This window comes from Halichoerus grypus, chromosome 11 (assembly GCF_964656455.1).
Source record: "Halichoerus grypus chromosome 11, mHalGry1.hap1.1, whole genome shotgun sequence".
Classification (NCBI taxonomy): domain Eukaryota; kingdom Metazoa; phylum Chordata; class Mammalia; order Carnivora; family Phocidae; genus Halichoerus; species Halichoerus grypus.
In genome coordinates, this window is record NC_135722.1 from 54,831,327 (window position 1) to 54,842,894 (window position 11,568).

The 11,568-nt window shown below is 59.5% G+C and overlaps 1 long non-coding RNA gene across 1 annotated transcript in view; it reads left to right on the forward strand.

Moving 5' to 3' along the window:
* The window catches only part of LOC144379449 (uncharacterized), a 707,761-nt gene that overhangs the window by 606,685 nt on the left and 89,508 nt on the right, over nt 1–11,568 (forward strand). The gene's annotated exons all lie outside the window — the stretch shown is intronic.

An 11,568-nucleotide genomic window follows, 5' to 3' on the forward strand; every position in this document is an offset into this window, starting at 1 on the left:
GGCTTGGCGAAGCCAGGGAACATATGGGGGAATGGCACCGCGTTGGGCATTTGCCAGGTGGTAGAGGAAGGCACTGTAGTCTGGGGTCCAACCAAACGCCTGAGGACAGGCATGGACATGAAACATGAACATGGGAACGCAAGGAAGCCAGATGCTGGAGAAGAGGGGTGGGCGGGCCGGGAGGAGGCGTGGGGCAGGCAGGATTGAAAAGTAACAGTAATTTTCATAACAGTAACATAATTTTTTAAAGATTAGGGGTCGTTTAAAAGAAAGGATGCCATAGAGGTCTGAACTAAAACCCTGTAGACAGAGTAGGAAGTACACTTGTCAGCCACATCGTAATTTGTACAACGGCTGTGATTAAAGTGAAGCTTAGCTCCAAACTTCCCGTTAACTACAGCAGCACAGAGACGGGAAGACACTGGCCAAAGTCGCCCAGCGGGTAAGGGACGAAACTAGGAACCATCCAGACTTCGGAGGCTAAGCTTCGGGAGGGGTAACCAGGGTGGGCCCCCAGGACTGAGGGTGGGAGTTAGGAGCGTGGGGTGACGGGCAGCAGTCTGGAGCGGGGAGAAGGGCACCTGTGTAGGAGGCTTCCAGGGGGCAGCATCCCGCTCCGGGGCAGTGGCCGCCGCTGCTAGGGGCCTCGCCGCAGGAACCCCAGGCAGGGAAGCCTCAAGCATGGGTGGAGCAGGACCCCCCAGACCCACCGGCTCATAACAGGGAGGCAGAACCTTTTCCTAGACAGAGCAGGACCGACCTGCTCTGTGCCCAGCGTGCTGGCACGGAGCGGACGGAAGGAAAGGTGTGCTGGGGAGAAGACCGATGCGTGCGGAACCCCTGCGGAGCGCCGGGCTGTGTAGAAGGACAGCAAACAGGAGCAGAGAGGTGGACGAACTTGGCCAGTACTAAGGATTCCCACCAGGTCGGCCTGGCCCTAGTGAGCTCAGAGAGGCTTTCGGGGAGCTGGTTCCCCCAGCTGGGGGGAGGGGAAAGCTCACGTCCTCCCAGTCAGCCCGTGAGGGGTGACCTGAACCCTCAGTGGATTCAGCTGGCAGCCAGGGCCTGTTTGCCCAAGCCTCACTTTCCCGTTCTGTAAAATGGGAGAGGTGGCGGGGGAGGGGCAGGTCAGCAACACCCTGACTGTGCAGGGACCCAGGCGGGGGCTGGGGTCACCATTCCCGGGGCTTCAGGGGCAAAAAGTGGGGGAAACTGGGGCCCCCGGAAGGAGGGCACTGCAACTTTGACCCAAGGGCCACTGATCTCAAGGGGCTGCCTCGCTCCATTTCCGCTGACGTGGGGAAACAGAGACCCCGGGGCAGGGACCTACCTATTCAGGGCCTACGGTGAGGCAGGAGTGGTGGAGGCAGCCCAGGGCCTGGTCCCCAGAGACGAGCTAAGCAGCCAGGCTCAGTTTAGAAGATGCAGCCCCTGATCCCTGATGCGGCCAAACCTCCTGTTGCTCTTCTTGTCATCTCAGTGTTCATGGAGGCCTCCCCTGGGCCCAAGTATTGACATAGACCAGTTGAGGGAGGTGGATGTCTCCAGAAGCAGGACCACACAGGGTGACAAGGCCTGTCCCTGAGAGAGCCCAGAGGCTCTGGGTACCATTTGGAGCCCTCTCTGCCTAGAGGAGTCAGGCAGGGCTTCCCAGAGACAGAGGGTGTCACAGGATCAAAGAAGTTTCCAGGCCGCCTAGGGACAGGCAGTAGAGATGGCCTGGACTTCGCTGGGAGATGTGGAAGGAGATGGCCTGTGGGAGGCTGTGGGGCTCAGGGAGGCGGTGGGAAGGAGCAGAGGGAGTGTGCGCGTGTGGGTGTGGAGAGGAGCAGGCTGGGAGGGGGGCTCTGGCAGGGTCAGAGGCGCGGTCAGAGGGGCCCTCGGATGTATCCTGCAGGCCTTGGGGAGCACAGGAGTGTGAAGCAGGAGAGTGTTGAGTCCGGGTGTGCCCTAGAGCCGCGGTTCTCGATCTCTAGCATCAGAGCCACCCCTGGGAGGGCTCGTTAAAATAGCCATTGCCGGCCCCACCCCCAGAGCTTGTGATTTTGTAGAGCTGGGGTGGGGCCTGCACTTTCGCATTTCTTTTTTTTTTTTTTTTAAGATTTTTTATTTGACACAGAGAGAGAGACAGTGAGAGAGGGAACACAAGCAGGGGGAGTGGGAGAGGGAGAAGCAGGCTTCCCGCAGAGTAGGGAGCCCGATGTGGGGCTCAATCCCAGGACCCTGGGATCATGACCCGAGCCGAAGGCAGACGCTCAACGACTGAGCCACCCAGGCGCCCCGCACTTTTGCATTTCTAACACCTGGGGTAGGGAAGGGCTGGGCTTTCCATCTTGGAGACAGGAACCCAGAAGGGCTCAAGACTGGGGGGTGAGGAAAGGGAAGTCTGAGGCCTCAGAGGACCCGCAGGAACCCAGATCTGGGTGTCAGGCTGCAGCCAGGCTTGAGGCCAGGGGCAAGCATCTGGCTGGAGAGGAAAAGGGGAGGCCCCTGGGGCACCACGGGTCCCTGCCCTGACCGGGCGGTAGGCCTGCGGCGTAGGCCCGGCTGCCCAGAGACCTAGCTCTGCAGCCTAGGCTCCGGCCTCCAGGAAGCCCCAGGCCCAGACCCAGGAATGCCGTAAGACGGGGACCTGAGCTTAGCCCCCCAAGGCTCTCTGTCACCCTGGTCGACTCACACTCCTCAGAGCCCAGGAGTGCCATCTAAAATGGGATAATAGTTCCTGCCTTCCAGAGCTGTTGTGGGTACTGTGGGGTAGGAAACCTTGTGCACGCTGCACACCCGTGTGCATGGGCGAGTTGCTGTTACTACCACCACTCCAGGGACGGGAGACTTAGCGAGAAAATATGGTGCCTTAACCCAGAGCAATAGTGAATGGCATTGCAGGCACCATAATAAATTTGTGCAAAAAAATATTTGTGATGAGAGCCCTAGGACATGCAAGGTGGGGGGTGGATAGGGGCTCACAGCCCTCTGTGATGTAGTTCCTGGCGTGGGGCCTGGGGAAGGGCTACCGAGAGCCGGGATCTGAGCCCTGCTCCCTTCCGCACAGACTAAATATTTGGGCTTCCCCTTCCCGGGCCTGGCGGGACCCAGGACCCCCTGTGGTGTGGCCACTCTGGCCTCTGGGGCTGTGGAGGGGGAGGGCCCTGCCTCAGGGGCGAGACAGGCGGGTGGTGGAGATTGATCACAGAAGGCCCTGCTTGGACCAGCCAGCCTCTCAAAGGACAGAGCACCACCAGCGGAGAATCTGCCTCTGACACAGTGAGACCTGGGGCAGACCTGCCATTCTGGGCCTCTGTTTCCCCATCTGTGGAGTGGGAGAGGGGCAGGAGGGCTGAACAGGCTGATGACCTCCAAGGCCCCTTCTGGCTTCCTGGTGATGGCAGCCTCTCTGAATCTCCCCCAAGGCACCTGTCAGAGTCGGCCCTCTGTGAGCCCTGGGTAGGGCACCTGCAAAACAGGACAATCTCTTCTGAGCAGGGAGGTGGGCGGACGCAGTGAGAACACAGATGGACCTTTACCAAAGATGGAAGGCCTTGGAAGAACTCTATTTACCAGATTGGCATTTTGCAGGGGAGGGCCCGGCTTATGTGAAAGCACCTCCAAATGCCACTCATATTCTCCCTCCTCCCCAAAATAAGGAAAAGCACCTGTCCAGCATCGTGGCGGGGGCTGAGCAGGAGGCCAGGAGTGGGGAGCCCATGGACAGGGCCTGTTGGCTCCAGCTTTGAGGGTGGAGTCTCGTCAGGAGAGCGGAGGTGTTAAATCCCAGCAGCCTGATCTTCACGGCAAGTATTTACAAGGCCTCGACTCTGCCACAGGCTGTCCTGAGCCCTTGACCTTACCCATGTCTCTCAACATCCTGAAGCGGGGGGTGGGCTGTGATTGTCCCCATTTTACAGATGAAGAATCTGAGGCACACAAGATGCCACAGTCACCCAGGAATGAAACGGGGGGGCTGAGCCTTGGCCTGGCTCTAGAGTCCCCTCCAATGAGTTGTTTGTGTAGTGATAACGGGGTGACAGACTCCCGGGGCTGTGTGGAAGGTCAGGCTGGCAGGGCGTGTGGGCGCCACCATGCCCAGTGTGTCAGAAGCGCTCAGTGGGGGCTAGCCATTGCTCATCACTGCGGGAGAGGCTCAGTCTAGGGGTCTACGTTCCAAGGCATGTGAGAGTCTAGCAATCGGATTCTAAAACCGTCTGCCTTCCCGCGGCGTCCCGGTTGGGAGCTTCTTCCAGGGGAGAGCGGTCCAGCCTTAAGCAGCCAGGCGCCCCCCGGAAGCCAGCTGGTGGAGCTGAGCTCCGATCCTTGTGCCTCAAATTCTCCATGGGCCCCAGTCCTTGGAGGCTCCGGGGGACACCCCTATGTGCACGCACGCTGGGGGGCAGCCCCAGCACATAGCAGGTGTTCAGGAAACATGAGCACGAGTGGGGGCGGCACCATGGGGCCTACTGCTGTCAGAGCCCCTGGGAGTCAGAGCGGAAGGAACGGCCTCTCTGCTCAGGTGTCTCATCCGTAAACCGGCATTAACCTGGAGGGGGATGGGGATCTGGCTGCCTCTCTGAGCGTCTACCAGTCACCAGGCATCCTCCAAAAGGCACAAATTTCTCTGTGTGCCAGGTGGGTGATACCCACCTAGAGCCTGGTCCAATACCCCAGCCTCAGGCCTGGGGGGCGCCTGCCCTTCCGGTTGGGGTCCTCACCCCATCAGGCCTTGGACTTCTGCTCTGTCTTTGGGCCAGGCTTGCATTGGGTTCTGAGGAGACAACGGGAACAAGATGGTGTCCCCACGAACCCCAGGACAGCCTGAGGGACCCATGGGGCACTGTGCAGGGCTGGGCCTAGGGACCTGATGTGGGGAAAGGCCTTCCTGGAAGCCCACAGCCTCCTGGGGAGAGAGCGAGGGGATGCCTGTGAGTTCCGGCGGCCACGGGGTTTCAGGGCCTCATGGAGGAGTTGGGCAAACCCTCTCCCTGACTCCATCCCAGCTGTCAAACGAGCAGCGTGTGAGGGCAGAGCTGGGCTTCAGGGCGGCACAGCCCTCCTCACAGCCTCCTGTAGGACGCCCCCCCCCCCCAACTCCAGAGCTGGGCTTTTCCACCAACCGCAAGGCCCTGAGAGCAAGTCTCCTGAAGGAAGAAACCTTGCTCTCCCAGTCTCTGAGCCTGTGCCACGCTGTCCACTCTGCCTGGGGGTCCTCCAGGCCACCCGGGCACTGCTTCTAGTCCTTCCAGGTCCAGCTGTAGGAATTCCCTGACTCCCTCCCCACCCCCGGCCCCAGGCTCCCAGCTCACTTTGCTCCCCCCATGTCTGGAGACTCTGAGGGCTGGAGCCATATCAGTCTTGGCTCTGATTCCCCAGTGCCTGGCAGAGTGTGGCTCAGGACAGTGCTTTGTGGAGGTTTGTTGACTGACCGAGTGACCGAATTCTTTTTTTTTTTTTTTTTAAGATTTTATTTATTTATTTGACAGAGAGAGACACAGCGAGAGAGGGAACACAAGCAAGGGGAGTGGGAGAGGGAGAAGCAGGCTACCGGCAGAGCGGGGAGCCCGATGCGGGGCTCGATCCCAGGACCTTGGGATCATGACCTGAGCCGAAGGCAGATGCTTAACGACTGAGCCACCCAGGCGCCCCGAGTGACCGAATTCTGATTTAATAACAATGGCTACCAATAAATAACTCTTGCCATCTGATGTGCCCAGTGTTTGCTGTGCATGATCTAGTTTGAACCTCACAATAATCCAGAGAGGTGGGTATTATTATTCATGATACTTTACAGATGAACGAACTAAGGCTCAAAAAGGAAGAAGCGTCTGCCAGGTGCCCCAGTCAGTGAGCTCAGAGCCAGGAGCCAGGCAGGCCTGGCCAAGAGCAAAGTCGTGCTCCTAACCACAGCAGTGCTCCTAGCCCCTCCTGTGGTAGAGTCCTCCCTCTGCCCCCCGCAGGTGTGTCTTCCGGTGTCCTTCCTGTGTCCCCAGCATGCACCACGGAGAGAGGCATGGGGCCCAAGTTCAGGGAAGCTCTGGGGAAGGAAAGTGCATTACATGGTCCCGTGGCCAAGCCCTGGCTGGGTGGTCCAGCCCGGTGAGGTGCTCCATGCTCTGTCCTGAGGTCAGGATGAGCCTGTGTTCACCCCCATTTTACAGCTGAGGCAGTGGCATCTTGGGAGCTGAGACTTGTCCAGGGTCACCTGGTTTGTAGGAGCAGGGGCTTGGATGAAGCCCTGGCTATGTGACTCTAACAGGCCGTGTCCCTTCCTGCTACACACTGAGGCCTCCTGCCTAGCTTGTGCGTTTCAGGTGTGTTCTGGAGACAGAGATAGAGAGGCTGGTGGGGTCTCTGCTGCGCGGCTGCGGACGCGTGTTGGGGTGGGAGGGAGGCCGTGTGCGTGCTGGAGGTGGTGGACGTCTGCTTCCCTACGCTTCGGAAATGGATTTTAGACTCCGCCCGGGCTCTGGCACAGACGGGGAGTGTCGGCAGCCGCCATCCTTGCCCCCCATTCCTGAAGATCCTGGAGCCACCGTTGGTGACGATGGGGTCTCTGTTAGCGGGGAGAGGAGCTCTCAGGGACAGCAGGAGGGAAGGGCAGCAACTAGCAGGAGGAGAATGCACCCCCAAACTGACACCGGAGGGGGTAGGAGGGCTGCTAGGGGCTATGACGGAGCACCGCAGGTAAGAACCATCACACGCCTGTGGGGAAAGCATCGGACAAGCGGCCTGTCCCCAGAAGCTGGCCTCGGGTCACCAGCTGATGATGGTTACCCAGCCTTTTATCCGGGAGTGTCCAGAGCCAGGGTCTGCCGCAAGCAGGCTTCCTGCCTGCTAGGTCTACCCTCCCTAGGGTCAGATGTGATGGGAAGTCAGGACAGCTCTCGGGGGACAAGAAGGACGATATAAACCCTAGAAAATTCACCATGACACTCCCATGTCAGGCAGAGGAAAACAAAGGCATAGTTTTAGATTCTTTAGATTCTAGACCTGCTAGACTCTTAGCATCCTGGAGTCCTGGGCTCCCAGGACCGTGGAATGCTTTGGGCGGTGGTCCAGAATCTAAGGAAAGCTGCATCAGGATCTTGAGTTAGCAGGTGCCTTCGAGGGCACGGCACCTCCCAGACGGTCACCCGCTCCGCAGCCCCTGCAAGCAAGGCTTTTATGGATGCCAACGTGGCGGGGACATGAACACTTAGGTTTTCACTACGGCTGTGCCCCTGTCCAGGAGCTCTGGGGCCCAGGCCTCTCCAAACTCCGCCTTCCCCTGCCAGCCCCGAGGCCAGCCTGGATGCGGTCGGCGTCTGGGATGGTCGTGTGATCTGCCACCTCCGCCCCCCCTCCGCCCCTCCCCCAGCTCTCCAGCCCCCCCCACTGGAGCCCGGCAGGTGAGGCAATGGGGACCAAGGGGCTGATGAGAAGAATGTCTTCAGCAGCCACAGGCCCGGGGAGCCGAGCGGATATTGATTTGGTCTATGGGAGTAAAGGGACCCGTTAAACGGGCTGCTGTGAAATCGCTCTGCCTGAAGCCAGCCATCTCTGCGGGTGGGCGGGGGACCTGGCGGGCAGGCGGTGGCTGGGCCAGCCTGTGGCTAGCACCCTGGTGGCGGTGGTCTCGGACACCCTGGCTCTAATGTACCAGCCCAGGGCCCGAGGCGGCCTGGTGTCCACAGACCCCTGAGCTCCAGCCACACCCCGCTTCTTGGCCTCCCCCCAGCAAACCAGGCGCCATGCCTTCGCTCATGCAGACCCCTCCCCTTTGCCTCTTCCTCCATCTCTTGAAATCCTCCTCAGGTTTCCAGACCCAATGCAAATGGCACTTCCTCCATGAAGTCTTCCAGGTTTTCTACTCTCTATCCCCGACACTTTGAGAGAGGTGGGTTTTCTCTGGACTGCCTTCTCCAGTCCCTGTGACACCTATTAAAATCCTCTCCCTCCCGTGCGGAGCCCTGTCTGGCTACTCCGGTTCATGGTCAATACCCATTCAGCCAGAGGCCACCTCCATCCCTCGGACACCCATCACAGACTTGCAGCCAGGGAGTCTGGGGCTTGAATCCTTGCCCTGCCCCTTACGGCTCTATAACCTTGGACTACTTGCTTCTCTCCCTGGGCCTCAGTTTCCTCATCAATAAATAGAGATACTGGGCTCTACCTTTCAAAATCGTGAGAATTAAATGAGACAACTTTTGCAGAGGCCCAGAGAGGGCCAGTGGCTGCCTGGAGTCACACAGCAAGAGAGTGGAAAATATGCCGGGATTTCTGCCTCCCAGCCCCAAACTCCCCCTACCCCATTCAGCCTCCCATGGTCCAGGGTCCCGGGCGGGGGCCTGCATCCTGCTGGAGGCCTGCTCTGTGTAACCTGGCAGCTGGTCACCATGACCTGAGGAACGACAGACCATCAGCCTGCTCAGGGCTGCGCCCGGGCCCCCCTTGGTTGTTTCTCTGGCCTGACCTGGCCTCCCCAGGGGCCCTTATCTGTCCATTCTCTCCTTTCCCACCAACCTAATCTCTCCGTCTTTTCAGGAGTTCCTGTTTCCTCTCTGCCGCCTTCTTGTCTCCCTCCTCAGGCCCCGTCTCTCCCATGTCTCCAGCCAGCCTCCCACACTTGGTTCAGAAGCCTCCTCGGAGCAGCTGGTCCTGTCATCCTTGGGGAGTCACGCTCTCTCGCGTGCCTTCTGGGCTTCACAGAGCCCAGTCTGGGCCTGCACTCCTCTTAGGCAAGAGGGAGGTGGAGCGTGACAATCCTGCTGGTGGCCTGCATTCTGACACCCACAGGGCCATACCTGGGCCTTTTACATTTTCAGGGTTGGCTATTGGTTCAGGGGCCTCTACAGTGGTTCCAAGGCAATGGTTTGAAGATTTCTACTCCGAAAGTCCAAAGTACCAAGATTTTATGGCTCGAAATCTCTGCACACAATGAGATCCTGAGACCCTAGAGCTCTGAGGTTCTGGGATTCACACTGGAGGCCCCACCCCTGTCTCACTGGGGTAGAGGCTCAGCCTGGCTGCATGCTTCGAACCCTGACCTGGCCGGGGAGGAACAGCGCAGACACCTGCCCCCCACCCCCTCTTGATTGCCCAGCCCCTGACCACCCAGAGGGGTGCAGGGCCTCGTTGCTGGCCTGGGCACTGGCAAGTGGCAGGTGTATAAGGCCCACTGAGTCGGGGGCCCAGCTGGGTCTCCTGTCCTGAGCCGGGAAGAGTCTTCTGCCTTTTATGCCGCTCTTCCTGCACCTGGCCGGAGTGAGGACTCGTGAGAAGGGCGCAGGGTCTGGTGGCAGACACACCTGGGCCCCCAGCCCCGCACCACAGTGGACCTACTGTGAGATCTGGGGCAAGCCACCTCCTCTGCAGAGCCCTGAGGTTTGTGATCACCCTTTTTGAGAATCACTCTGGGTCCTTGGTCCGATTTTTTCATTTGCTTGTTCTGGTTAAGGTCCAAAGAACACCCCAAAATCCAACATTTCTGAGGCATGAGCTCAGCCCCAGGTGTGCCACTCCCAGATCCCAGATCCCCCGGTGCCCTGGGCCGGTCCTAGCTCCCGAGGAGGCTCCAGATGGGTGGGGGAGGCAGACACAGACACAACACAGACCTGTACTACAACCTGGTTCCATGCAATGTCCCCGAGGAGCACAATGGCCATGGGAACCCAGAGGAGGTCCAGGCGGAGGGTGGTCAGGGAAGGCTTCCCGGAGGAGAGGACCAGGCCTTGAAGGAAGATTGGACAGTGGCTGGCCACAGACAGCATGAGTGTGATGGCTGCTTTAATGGTCCAGAGGGTTGCAGGGAGCCCGAGGAGGGAGAGATCCCTCCCACCGGGGTCGCTAGGGAAGGCTTGCTAGAGATGGTCACGACAGCTGAACAGGACTCCAACAGGGAAAGTTCCATTCCAGGCCTGTGCGCACAGCCGATAGCCAGAGGCAGGCCCAGCAGTCAGGTTTCTGCATCCATGAGTGCATGTGTGGTCTGCTTGTGGCTGGAGCAGAGGGCAGGCCTGGGCAATTGTAGGAAATGTGCCTGGAAGAGTGACCTATGACCTGGGGGAGAGGCCTTGGATGCCGGGCCAGGGAACTGGGGACTGGTTTTGCTGGCCGTGTGGAGCAAGGGGCAGCCCTGGGCCCGGAAGACAGCACACTCCAGGGCCTGTTCAATGCAGACTGAGTTTTCTGCAGAGATGCTAGTGAGAGCCTCTCCCTGGGATGCCCTGCAACCCCACCACCAGCCTTATCAGCTCTGTAACCACAGGAAAGGCCCTTCCCATCTCGGAATTTCCTCATCTGCAAAACAGATTGGGAGACCAGAAGACTTATCTTGAGGTTCCTTCCAGCCTGTGATTCTGTGACTCTGGCCACCCCGAGGCGAGCTCCCAGGCAGGGACTTGGAGGGTGGCCACACAGCCCTCTCTCTTCCCCTCAGTGATCAGACCAGCCTCTGGTGGGGGCGGGGGTGGATGCCCATGACATCCCACCCCCAGGTGCCTGCTTCACTTCACCAAATCCTGCCCGGGCTCCGAGGACCTGCTCTGCCCCAACCCCTCCAGGGCGTGCCTTAGCTAGCTCTGGGCAGCGGAGAGCCCTCCCCCATGTTCACGTCTCCTCCCCCACACACAGAAATTCTGGTTACTCCCTTCTCTTACATCCTTGGACTTGTGGGGTCACCCCACGGCCAGAGCACGTATGATTCACTAACTGCTTCTATCTGGGGGGACCTGCCGAGGGCCAGGCGCGGAGGATACCCTCTACTTGCCCATCAGCACCACCCATCACCTGCCCAGGAGAGGAAGCTGAAGCTCAGAGAGGGCAGAGCTGACCACACCGAGACCCTCCCATCTCCCTGGCTGCTACTTCTCAGCGCCTTTGCCTCTTTCCCCCTCCATCTCCCTGACCTCCGAAGCGAAGATGCCCCAGGCCCTGGCCTTGGTCCTTTTCGCTTTTCTACCCCACCCCCCCTTAGTGATGATGCCTAAATGTGCATCTCAGCCTCTCCCCACCAGTGCCACTTGGGACTGAATCGACCTCACAATCCCCATGTGGCCAAGTCTGAGCACCAGCCCTCTCTCCATCCCCGTCTCAGGGCTTCGAGGTACCCCAGGCAAACGCTTGTGACCTTCTTGATCCTCCTTGGCCCATACCCCGCAGCCATAAAGAGAGCAAATCCCCATGGCTCCACCTTTGACACAGAACAGGAATCCAGACGCTTCTCACCACACCCAGGGCAACCAGCCTGGCCCAGGCAGAGGTGGGGGGGGGGGGCTTTCCCAACCACCAACCTTAATTTTCGCCATCCCCCTTTTACAAATGGGGAAACTGAAGCACAGAGCGTGGGTGAGGGGGGAACCTCCCCCAGAGTCACACGGAACACCCACGAGGGCTGACAGGAGCCTGGGTCTGCCACTACCTCCCTGAAGTCTGCGTCCCCAGCTCCCCCGTCCCCAGCTCCCCCGGTAGGTTTTCTCTGGAAGCTAGCTTAGCAGGTCTGACGACACAGCCAGGCTATGCCGGCCTGCGTGTGTGTCCCTGAGGAACAAAGAATCTGCCAGCTGGGTTTATGTTTCAAGACGTCTGTTCTCGCCCTTG